Raw genomic sequence first — 12,069 nt, 5'->3', positions numbered from 1 at the left:
TCTGGCTCATGTGTTTCAATTGACAATACCACAAAGAAGTAATTAGTTGCTCCGTTATCGTAACAACATGATCAGACACCCGTGATACATATAAGGAATATAATGTTCCACACTTGGAACCTCTTGTCAAAACCAGAGTTCTTTTGAATTTTTTAAATTTTCAACTCTAAAAGCTAAAGGTGGTTTGAAAACCAGCATCATCGAGCTGACCGACTGAAATGAGACTCTTGGTCAGCTTAGGCACATGTCTCACATTTTTTAAAATAAATACAGATCCATTTGCAAAAGAAGACTTTATGTCACCTGCTTCCACTATGTCACATGCATAGTTATTTTTAAGATGCATACAACCTGTCTTTTCACTGTCATAAGTGGAGAACCATTCCCTATTCAAAGTAACATGGAATGAAGCACCAGAATCTAAAATCCAATTATGAGAATAAGCATCATCTGAAGTGGTAAGCAAGTTTGCAGGTAGACTAGACATAAAGAGAATGTTATTGTCACTATTATTAGTGATGACTACATTGATTTCCTCGATACTCATTTTTCTTCTATTTTCCTTGGGATTCTCTTTCTTCTTATTTGCACCTCAATTTGCATTCTTTTTCTTATCATTTTTCTCTTTTTTCAGCTTGTAGCAATTCTTTTTCAGGTGGTCCTTGTCATAGTGATAATACTCAATGTTCCAAGCTCTCGATTTACTACGAGACTTTCCTCTTTCTTGGGACTTCTCTTGAACCATGATCTGTCCCTTTGCACATTTAATGTTGCATTTTGCTTGTTTCCATCCATAGACTTCCACCTAAACTCCTCGACCAACAAGCTACCCACAACAGAATCCATAGACTTTTACTCTAAACTCCTCGGTCAACAAGCTATCCACATTTAAGACTGCATTCTGCTTGTTGCTATCCATAGACTTCCACCTAAACTCCTCGGCCAATAAGCTATTCGACATAACATGGAATGAAGCACTAGAATCCAAAATCCAATCCTGAGTATATGCATCATCTAAAGCGGTAAGCAACTCTGCAGGTAGACTAGACATGAAGAGAATGTCATTGTCACTATTATCACTTATGATTGCATTGATTTCCTCGATCTTCATTTTTCTTCTGTTCTCCCTGGGATTCTCTTTCTTCTTATTTGCATTCTTTTTCTTATCCTTTTTCTCTATTTTCAACTTGTAGTAGTTCCTTTTCAGGTGGCCCTTCTTGCCATAGTGATAACACTCAATGTTATGAGCTCTGGATTTGCTACGATACTTCCTTCTTTCTTGGGACTTTCCTTGAACTATGATCTTCCCCTTTGCACATTTAAGGCTGCATTCTGCTTGTCGCCATCCATAGACTTTCACCTAAACTCCTCAGCCAACAAGCTATCTACAACAGCATCAAACTTCAGTACTCCACTAGGTTCAGATAGAGTTACTAACAGTTCTACAAAGGTATCCCATGAGGATGGTAATGAACAAAAGAGGAATATTGCCTTAGTCTTCGCATCAAAATTCACTTTCTGAGCCTAAATTTGGCTAAAAATAATACTAAATTCATTCAATTGAGAAGCAATGGAGACCCTCTTTTTCATTTGTGGCTTGAAATTCACCTTCTGAGCCTAAATTTGGCTAAAAATAATACTGAATTCATTCAATTGAGAAGCAATGGAGACCCTCTTTTTCATTTGTGGCTCAAACAACCTCTTCATGAGGTAAAACTTATTAGAGGCAATTTTCTTCTCATAAGTGGCACATAATTTCTTCCACAAGTCTTCCATAGTTTGTTCATTTACTATTGTGAAATAAACAAACTCTGCAAGATGAAGTCTAACAGTAAACTTTGCTAATGTATCCAACCCATTCTAATCATCCTCAGACATAGCTCCAGGCTTAGCTATAATCCCTTCCAAGGGTGTAATGTGCTTCTTTTGAATAAGCACATCCCTTATCCGTTCTTTCCACAAAGAAAAGTTTGTCCCATCAAAATTTTTAATGCTGAAAAAATAATTTTCAGAGAGGGAAGAGGATGCCATGATGCAAATAAAGCAAAATCCCAAATGCTTAGTGCTTGCAAGAAAGAATCACACCAAATACCAAGTGTACCTAAATATATATGCCACAATGGAAGGTAATATCACCAAAAAACTCAAAGCTCAAAGCATCAAAATGCATCTGACTCATGTTTATATACTATGCATCCATATAAGTAAATCTATCCTAAAAGAAAATGTCAACTTGTAATGATATTGTTCAAGGTTGCATTGGTCAAATATGCTCATATTGATTTCCAAAACATCGAATACATAACTATTGCTCACACTAGATTGGAAACATAAAGCTTCTTCTCCAGTATCATTACATAATGAAATCAACATTCATTCTTTTTCAAAATCATTCAGCACAATAATGCATTCTCAATGATGTGTGGTTACTAGTTGGCTTCACAAACACATCTATTGCACTTTTTCCATTGTCCAAGGGTAAGTGCACCTTCTCAACATTATTAAGAGGTAAACTAGAGTCAACTAGAGTCCAATGGAAAAAGTCAAAAAAAATAATTTGGCAAGTTATAAGTGATGTAGATCGACCATTCGTCCGACAAAACCTCAGACTCCAAACATACAAGTTTCCAGAAGTAATGTGGCTAATTAGGCCCATTTCAATAGTATTGGAAATAAGCATGGCCCAATCAAGGAATCAAGAAACACTGGCATCTACATCACATAAACAGTGAGAGATGAAATCAGACCATGAGGCAACCATCAATTGTAGAGAAGTACAGAATATACTGGCATGCAAACAGGAGTGTGTAGCCTACCATACATTTGTTTCACACAACGCTCAGCTGTGCAAAGCAAATCCCGCCAGGAGCAACTTCAAAGAAGCCCATAAGATTTGGCCGCACGGCCAAATCTCCCTAGTGCGGCCAAATCTCCCTAGAATCTAGTACTTTCTCAAATCTACTACTATGTCTAGTGTTAATTCTAGATTCTATTTTAGATATGTTTATCAATAATGTGTTTTGTCTAACATTAAAGATTATAAAGATGATAGTTTGTATATTGCTTGGGTCTTTTACAGGAAAGACACAAATGTGAAGAAGGTTGAGAAAGTTGTAAGTGGATTTGCAGAAAAAAGCATACCTTGGTACTTTGACATATATAGTATTGAGGGAGCACAGTTGACACGAGTTCACTTATTTGTTTTGTTACCTAATAAAAGTGCATACACTTGTGTTAGATCGGTACATCAAATCAGTGAAGATGTGGTTGGAAAAGAGGGAGATATTGGATTGTTGATCATTATAAATCAAAATAAGAAGTTTCTCTTGGATCCCAGTGATTATGAAGCATCTCGTATGAAGTCTGATGTAGATGACAACATGCACTCAAGAGGTTGGATAAGTGTTGGATCAATTGATGGAAATGAAATTCACACAGTGACAACAATCATTGAATCATATCGCAAAGTTTCAGCAACATTAAAGAAGCGTAAGAGTGGGGAAGATAGTGGGGAAGGAACAAAGAAAGGTAAATCGACTATGGTTCAAGCACCAGGTGGTAGCGGAGAAGGGGCAAAGAAAGGAAAGCTAACTATAGTTGATGTACCACAAGAAGGAACACCTCCAGAGGGTATGCTAGCAGTTGTGGAAAGAAGCAGTGGTAGTGAATTGGAGCCAAGTGGAAAGGTCATAGGAAAAAAAGGGCAAAAGAAACCATCAGGCTTGGTGGAATATGAAAAATACTACCCATTCGGGTTGCATGCAACATTTTCAATTCCAGTTGCAAGATGTCAAAAAGCTCCTCCAAGCTATGTATATAGAGGGTTGAACAAAGAGCATGTGGAGAAGCTTGCTGCAGACTTCGGTTATAACTCTAGGCCTCCTGCTGCTGTAGCGGATTTAATGCCTTTCAATCCTGAAACAAAGCAGCCTCTGGAAAGGGTAGATAAAAAGGATTTAACCAAGTGCCACTACTGGATACTATCTGGACAACATTCAATATATGCTGCTAAAATATTCACATCTAATGATGATAACAGCACGGCCCAAAGAAAGAACTACTACCGCACCCGCCAGGCGAGGATTGTAGTGAATTGTCCCGCACGCTTTTGTGTGGAGATATCAAAGATGGCAAACCTGTTTTGTGTGGAGATATCAAAGATGGCAAACCTGGAGTCTCAAAATATCGAGACAATCTCCATACATTGATATACTTAAGCAGGTGACGGGACAATGGATTCTCTTTAACAGACCCAAGAAAGCACAACAAGGGCTTGCAAAAGGACATCCAGATCATGAGAATTGGGATGTAAGTACAGATTTTAATTATGAATCATTTTTTACAAGTCGGTTTTCTTAATTATTGCATTCTAATGGATTCATATATTTTGCAGGCTTTCATTGACACTGGCAAGGTAACATTGGGCAATAGCTTTGCCACGAAGGATTTACATATGATAATCACAAGCGATGCCATCTATGATGGTTGGATCTTCATCCTTGAGGATTACATTGCAGGCAAATATTCACAAGATGGAAAATGCCATAGGCAACCCACAGTCTCAAAGTTTAGATGCTTGCGTGGATTGAGTGATGATCAAATTGGTCAAATTCAAAATGACATTAAGGAAGGTAGAGTAGTCATAGCTAAAACAAAGACTGATGCCATGATTCTTGATATTGAAGGACGAGCTATGCAGATCAAGAGAGATGCTGCACTACAAGACGAACTTTATATGTTTATATTGGCAGATGTCCTTCTTTAATGTTAAAAAATTGGGATGAGTGCAGATTACATTTTAAAATTACTCCAGAATTGTATCATCGGATTCGTGGTTGCTCTGACTCATGGTTAAAAGTGAAGCTTCAACAGGGCAAGGAAACTCCACCATTGCCTGATGCTGCAAAGGGGTATCTGAGGTGGATTATGGGACAAAGTGAAGGTGCAAGTCATGGACCGAATTCCACCTGGCCTTGGAGGTTCTACACAGTCGGTTCAAACATGGAGGGAATGGAATTTATACATAATGTGTACCAAGAGCCAATGGCAATAGGGGTTGCCTTTTTGGATGTAATGTATGGACCAAGCAGAAGTAGAAATTGGAATGAGGATCGCTTTGAGTGTTTGTTGAAAAGCTTGATGACAATCGCTTCTCCCCCAGTGCAATTCCTTCTTGTGGTGTTCTTGACCATGGATCATGTATCATGTTTGAATAATGCATTAAATAAGGCATGCGGACAATATAAAATACACTTCGGTTGCCTTAATTTTGAAACTACATATATATTTGTCACTGGATCTATGGATGGCTTAATTGCCTGTGTACTGATAAGCAAGGAAAAGCATTTCAACGATATTGAGTGCTATACCAATGCACAATGTAAGCCATCAATATATGTTGCAGATGAAAAATATGAAAAATCAAGTGGTGCAGAAGAATCAGGTGATGAGGATGATGATGTCGAGGAGGATGATGATGAATTTGACATTGAATTATTCTTGAAAAGAAAACGTTCAAGTATCATGAAAGACATGATCATGGGTTTCTGTCGAGAAGATGAGTATGTATTGGACTTTTTCTCTGAGGGGCTTGCTGCAATAGAGTCTCTTTCTTGTAAGAGGCATGTTGTTTCAGTTGTTGAGACTTATGAGGAGTTGGCAAAGGTTGAAAGTATATGTTGCACGTATGCTTACAGTAATCATGAAATTCGACAATGGGCTGGCTTGCAAGAACCAATATTGGCAATAGAGGGGGTATCAAAAGAAGATGATACAATTGAAGGTGGAGGGGATAAAGAAATTGATACCATACCAGGACAAAAAGAGCTTCAACCCTTCAATGAAGAGCAGCGTGAGCATTTACAAAAACACGCTTCAAAGTTTTGGGAAGCAGAAGAGGAAGCAACAGGTCCTTGAAATTGTCCTTTTATATGGTGTTCGTGTTTTCCATATGTTATCTTGCTATATTCTCCATATGATGTATTAATTTTGTTCCAAAGATCTTTTAATATTACTTGGAAATTCATTCTATCTCATTGCCATAATTCAAACATTCATATGTATTCTTGAATATGTTTAATTTTCTATATTTCATGAAAAGATGTGTTTGCATGTTGTAATACCTTTGGAGTGTGATACACATCCAAATTTATTTATGAGTTTCTAAATGTTAAAAAGTGTGTTGAGTCTTGATCGTGATGAATGAATTAGTGTAAATTGTTGTTTCTATCCTTATTCACTTCATATGAATGCACAAATATGTTTTGGCCGCTTGGCCAAATATTTTCTTAGTGGGAACACTCGGGCAATGCTAGATAATGTTGGACTCCACTCTATCTATTATGCAAAGGTTTTTGGCATTGTAAGGATATGTAGTTTTGGGGATTAAAATAACTTGAAAAGGTATAGATTCAACAACTTTAGGGGGTATACTAAGCATATGAGCATGAATGCTTTCCTTTTTTTAGTATTCCAATTTTGTTTTAAAAAAGAAAAACATGAATGCTTTCACACAAACAAATTGCATTGAGAGCACACAACCTAAAGTTTGACAATTTGGTTTTCCATCTCAATATTCACTTTGTTTCTACTTATGAATTTCATTTCCTTGTTTATCAACAGATATTGGCCATCTCAATTTCACATCGCTAGAAGCATTGCCTGTACATGTGACACCTGATCCAATGATTCATTATGTGCGTAATTTGAACATTAGCATGCAAGTTCCAAGCTCAACATGGTTGATTGAAAATGTTGAGGATGCAATGTCTGCAGTTAATGTTCCATTGACAAATGTGAATGCAAGCTTAGAAGGTAAAGGAGAAGATGCAATGTCATTGTATGAAGCCAAGGTGCAGGAAGAAATCTTAGAAGGTAAAGGAGAAGACATAATGTCACCCTCAGAAATAATGTCAAAAGAGGTGATAACAAAAATAAGACTAGCGGTGATAATAGATTTGAAAGAACGTTGTTTTTCGAAGTCAAATAAACATATGAGCTTGCACAATGGGAAGCATTGGCTTGTTCTCCGTCCTGGGTGTTTAGAGTTTCTACAATGGTTGCTCGATCACTACCATGTTGGCATTTGGTCCACTGCAGGAGAAAAGGGCATGGTGCAACACATGCTGGACACTTTGGAGCATCATGTTAACAGAAAGTTACATTTCTTCATGGTTTGGGGTGCGATGGCATGCTACAAGCATACAAAGAGTAGAATCATTCGACCAGATAGGATGAATGTGGAAGCGGAGTTTAAACCATTAATGAGAGTGTGGTGTTGTTTTAAAGAGGAATGCAAACCAGCAAGAACAGTGTTCATTGATGTTTCGCCTTACACGGGTTGTGTTAATCCAGCAAAAAATTGCATTTTCCCTACAAAATTTGATATAGATTGTGGTGATTCCATTTTGCTTCATGAGTTATTATCGTACCTACAGATGCTAGATGATGCAGTAGATGTGCGCAGTGCCATCTCTTCTAACAGATTTGGTCAAGCTCCGATTGTCGAAGGGCATGATATGTTCTATCATTTTCAACCAGTGATCCTTGAATTCAAAGAAAAAAACAAAGAAGTTCTCGAAAGGATGAATGTCGAATCTCATATGTCTACTCGTAGTTCAAAAAAAGACACAGAGAAAGGTATTACTTCACCTATAACCAAAACTAGAGTGAGAGGGACTTGTCCTACTACAAGAAGTATGGTGCATGCTCAACATGTTACATTGAATGAAGAGGAAGAATGCATGCTAGGAAAAATTGCCAAAATGGGGCCATTGAAAGATAGTGAGGCAAAACGCTTTGCTATGGTTCTTGGATGCAAGGAAAGGGGAATCACTGCCGATGCTGCAAGGGCATTCTTAGCCAACTTGATTCAATTTTATTGCATAGACAACCCTTAGGGAATGTGAGTGATCTTGTTAATTAGAGTTGTAGACACAAATGCTCAACTAAAACATTTGTACCTACATTCTGATTTATATTTGGACACTATTTGGTTAGATTCGACTAGTAAAACATTATGTTTCAATTTGTTTTGTGAAAGAATTAATAGACATTGAGTTAGTACCTTGTCCAAAAAATTCTATGTGCTTTGTGATGTGAGTTTGTATTCCTCCACTAAAAGAATGATTCTTTGATTTTAAACATATGATAGGTGTTGCAGATTGTCTTGAAAAGTTGAAGAGCTATCTTATTACAAATTTTGATCCTGCATCCAATGGCTTATGGAAACATAAATTACCCATACCCATTGAGCACGTGTTCGAAATGGATGGCATCCATTATGAAGTAAAGAAATCAACAATACCTGGGGCAGGATATGGTCTTTTTGTACATACGAGCATCAAGAAAAAACAAGATTTGATGGTATATAATGGTCCAAAGTATGATTATGATACTTGGAGATCTCTCCTCAAGTTTTTCCCAAGGATGAAGACTTATGGAATGTTTGAAGATCCATTCATTGAGCCATTGACAGATGTGAAATGTATTGTGGGAGATGTATTGTATGGAAACATTGCTGGATATATAAATAGCTCAATGTATTATAAAGAAAGAACAAATGTTATATTTGTATACATCCCTAAACTACCACCTTGGGCTCAAAAGTCACAAGGAAATTTGAGTGCCCATGGCTACATTACTGTGCAAACCATAAAGGATATCTCCTTCGGCGGAGATGAGCTACTTTGTGAGTATGAGTACTAGTATGGAATTGTTAATGATTATGTTAAACAATGTGGTGCAAAATTGGCTATGTGTCAATGGTTTTGATTATAGCTCTATTGTGATGGAGAGTTTCATGAGCTCTATTGTGATGGAACGGTGTTTTTGATCACCACATTTATATGATGGATGTCAAAGCTCTACCATAATCCTATTGCATATGTCAATACTGCAATTTATCAACATAGAAACATATGCATTTGACATTAATTTGATACATCTTATATACCAAATAAAAATTAACAGTTGTTGCAAGTTTAATTTTGTTTTTGAAGACCACAGTTATATGATGGATGTCAAAGATCTATAACAATCCTATTGCATATATTAATACTGCAATTTAATTCACTCCAATGAATCTTCCTAACGCAACATCTATAAATTGGCTTTTGTTTGTGGTTTTGATGCATACGAAACAACAAACATCTTTCTTTCACTAGCAAATCAACAAATTTTTTGGCCATGGAGCCATGTTCACATCTATTAAGGCCTTTTGCCATAGCAACATACGGAAGATTTTTGCTTGGGTTTCTAGGAATTGGAAAAGTATTGTGCATGGTCCTCAATGGAGCTAATGTTTCAATAAAAAACATCAAATTTTACTTTTGAAGTGACTATATTTTATTTCATGGGAATTGGGATTTTCCCAAATTCTCTAATATAGTGTAATGAAAGAAAGGAAATAAGAGAAGGGAAAAGAAGAGTAGGAAGAGGAAGGAAGAGGGGGAAAAAGAATGAAAAAAGAGAGGGGAAAAGAAGAGGGGAAAAGAGCATAAGCATAAGAGAAGGAAAAAGAGAGGGAAAAATAAGAAAATAGAGAAGAAAAGAAGAAAAGTGGAGAAAAAAGAGAAAAAGAGAGAGCATATGCTTATGCTTATGCATGAGCATATGAGCATATGATCATGCATAAGCATAAGCTTATAAGAGAGATACATAGACAAATGAATATGCTTATGAAAAGAAGAGAAAAGAGGATGAAAGAGAAGAAATAAGAGAGGGGAAAGGCAAAGAAATAAGAGAAAGAAAGAGGGAAAAAGAGAAGGAAAAAAGAGAGGGGAAAAGAAGCAAAGAGAGGAAAAAAGAGATTGAATATGCTTATGCTTATGCATGAGCATATGAGCATATGCTCATGCATAAGCATAGGCAAATGCATATGCTTATGAAAAGAGGAGAAAAGATGATGAAAGAGAGGAAATAAGAGAGGGGAAAAGAAGAGAAAGAAGAGGGAAAAAGAGAAGAAAAATGAGAGGGGAAAAGCATATGAGCATATGAGCATATGCTCATGCATAAGCATAAGTATATGAGCATAAGCATAGGCAAATGCATATGCTTATGAAAAGAAGAGAAAAGAGGATGAAAGAGAGGAAATAAGAGAGGGGAAAAGAAGAGAAGGAAGAGGGGAAAATAGAATGAAAAAAGAGAGGGGAAAAGAAGAAAAGAGAGGAAGAAGAGGAAATAAGAGAGGGAGGAAAAGAGGGGGGAAAGAGGGAGGAAAAGAGGAAAAGAGGGAAAGAAGAGAGAATAAGAGAAGAGAGGGGAAGAAAGGGTTTCTATGCCCATCACTGCAGCTAGCACTTAAAGCGCTCTAGAGCTGCAGACCAATGCAAATAATGGAAACAAAAAAAGGAAAAAAGAAGAAGCACTTTTTTACCTGGAAAAGTCCCGCTCGGTGTTTCGTGGACTGGCCCTACAAAAGAGAGGAAATATACCATTTTTTAGATAACTAGTTAGAGAAAGCAGTAGTTTGGAGAAGCAATTTTCCAAAGGGATTAGATTGAGAAGACAAGCATAAGCCTACAAACAAGGAGAAAGCACAAAAGGAAGGGAAAGAGGAGGAAGAGAAATACCAAAAAGAGAAGAGCAAATCTTGTTTTTGTCCTTAATCTCTGAAAATCAAGCATGAAAATTAGCACATAGGCTTAGCAATGCAAGGAGAAACATACTTCAACTCTCACAAAATGAAATCTCATAAAAAATGAACCTACATTACTTAAAGAGACACACATTCTTGAAAAACTTCCTTTCACATAAGTAGAGAGGGAGAAGGGTGGACAGGGAGCACAAGTGTCAATGGGAGAGGGGCTTGGTAGGGGTGAGGAGTGTGGGGAATAGAGGAGGAAAGCGAGGTCGCCGAATAAAGGAGGAAAGCGTGGGAGAAGAGATTTTTGCTTTTCTCGCAATAGAGTTGTGAAAGACGACGTTGCGCGGCGTTTCAGGTTTTAGTCTCCCAGCGTCGCTATATAGCGACACTCATACCCTAAAAGCGTCGCTATATAGTGACACTCATACCCTAAAAGTGTCGCTATATAGCGATATTCATATCCTAAAAGTGTCGCTATACAGCGACAGTTAACCCTAAAAGTCGCTATATAGCGACACTTATACCTTAAAAGTGTCAGTTCAAGGCACTTGATCTAAGAAGAGAGGGAAGGAACTCATGGCTGGCTCTTTTTTGGATCTTAATGGATTTCCTTGCATTTTGTGTTGTGACTTTGGAGGTGTGCAGATGGAAGGGACGAGTGAAAGCTTGTCAGATGATGCACCAATGCTCGAGAGTGCAGAGTGGCTTACGGAGAGGTTGTATTGTCATTGCACTCATTGCAAGCGAGAAGTACGACATCAATGCCATATTGTCATGCGTCACTTGAGGATGTATGGGGAGGAGCCCAAACCAGTACCCACCGTTGGTGGTGCACATGGTGATGGATCATCGGAAAGTCAATGCTATTTGAGTTCGTGATTAATATTGCATGCGTACACGACACGAAATCTTGAGACAAGATCTTATATTTACACGAAACCTTGAGACAGGATGAGGAGGGTGGTGTGCGTATACCTTCACACTACCAATGTGGATATGAAGATAGAGATCATGTGGATATGGAGATGCCACTACCAATGCCGGATCCAATTGATCCAGATGGATTTAGAGAAGAAGATGAAGATCACAATATGAGCCAAGAGGAAGATGTGCATAATGACATCATATGGGAGGAAGATGGAGATCACGATATTGAGGAAGAAGATGATGATCATCAAGAATCACCCGACTTTATTAAAGAAGATGATCAAGTCTATGGTGAACGTACGATGCTAGAGTACGATGATGATATAGGAGATCAACTCAGTATAGAGTTGGAGATAGACTTGTTTGGCACACTAGACTTGGCTCAGCAGGATGAAGCCAAGTCTCGAACGTGGACATGAATATATGAGCTTTAAACTTGATGTACATGCTCTTGTACTTTTATTCTTTCAAAGGATCAAACATGTATGAAAAGAATTTTTTTTTGTCATTGGGTAAAACTATCTTTAAAGGTTGGTATGGGGAAAAACACTCTCTAT

This window comes from Dipteris shenzhenensis, chromosome 33 (assembly GCF_047967505.1).
Source record: "Dipteris shenzhenensis isolate YYH24624 ecotype China chromosome 33, Dip_SZ_1.0, whole genome shotgun sequence".
In the NCBI taxonomy this organism is placed as follows: Eukaryota; Viridiplantae; Streptophyta; class Polypodiopsida; order Gleicheniales; family Dipteridaceae; genus Dipteris; species Dipteris shenzhenensis.
The sequence above is the reverse complement of the archived record's forward strand: the minus strand, read 5'-3'. Positions refer to the sequence as shown.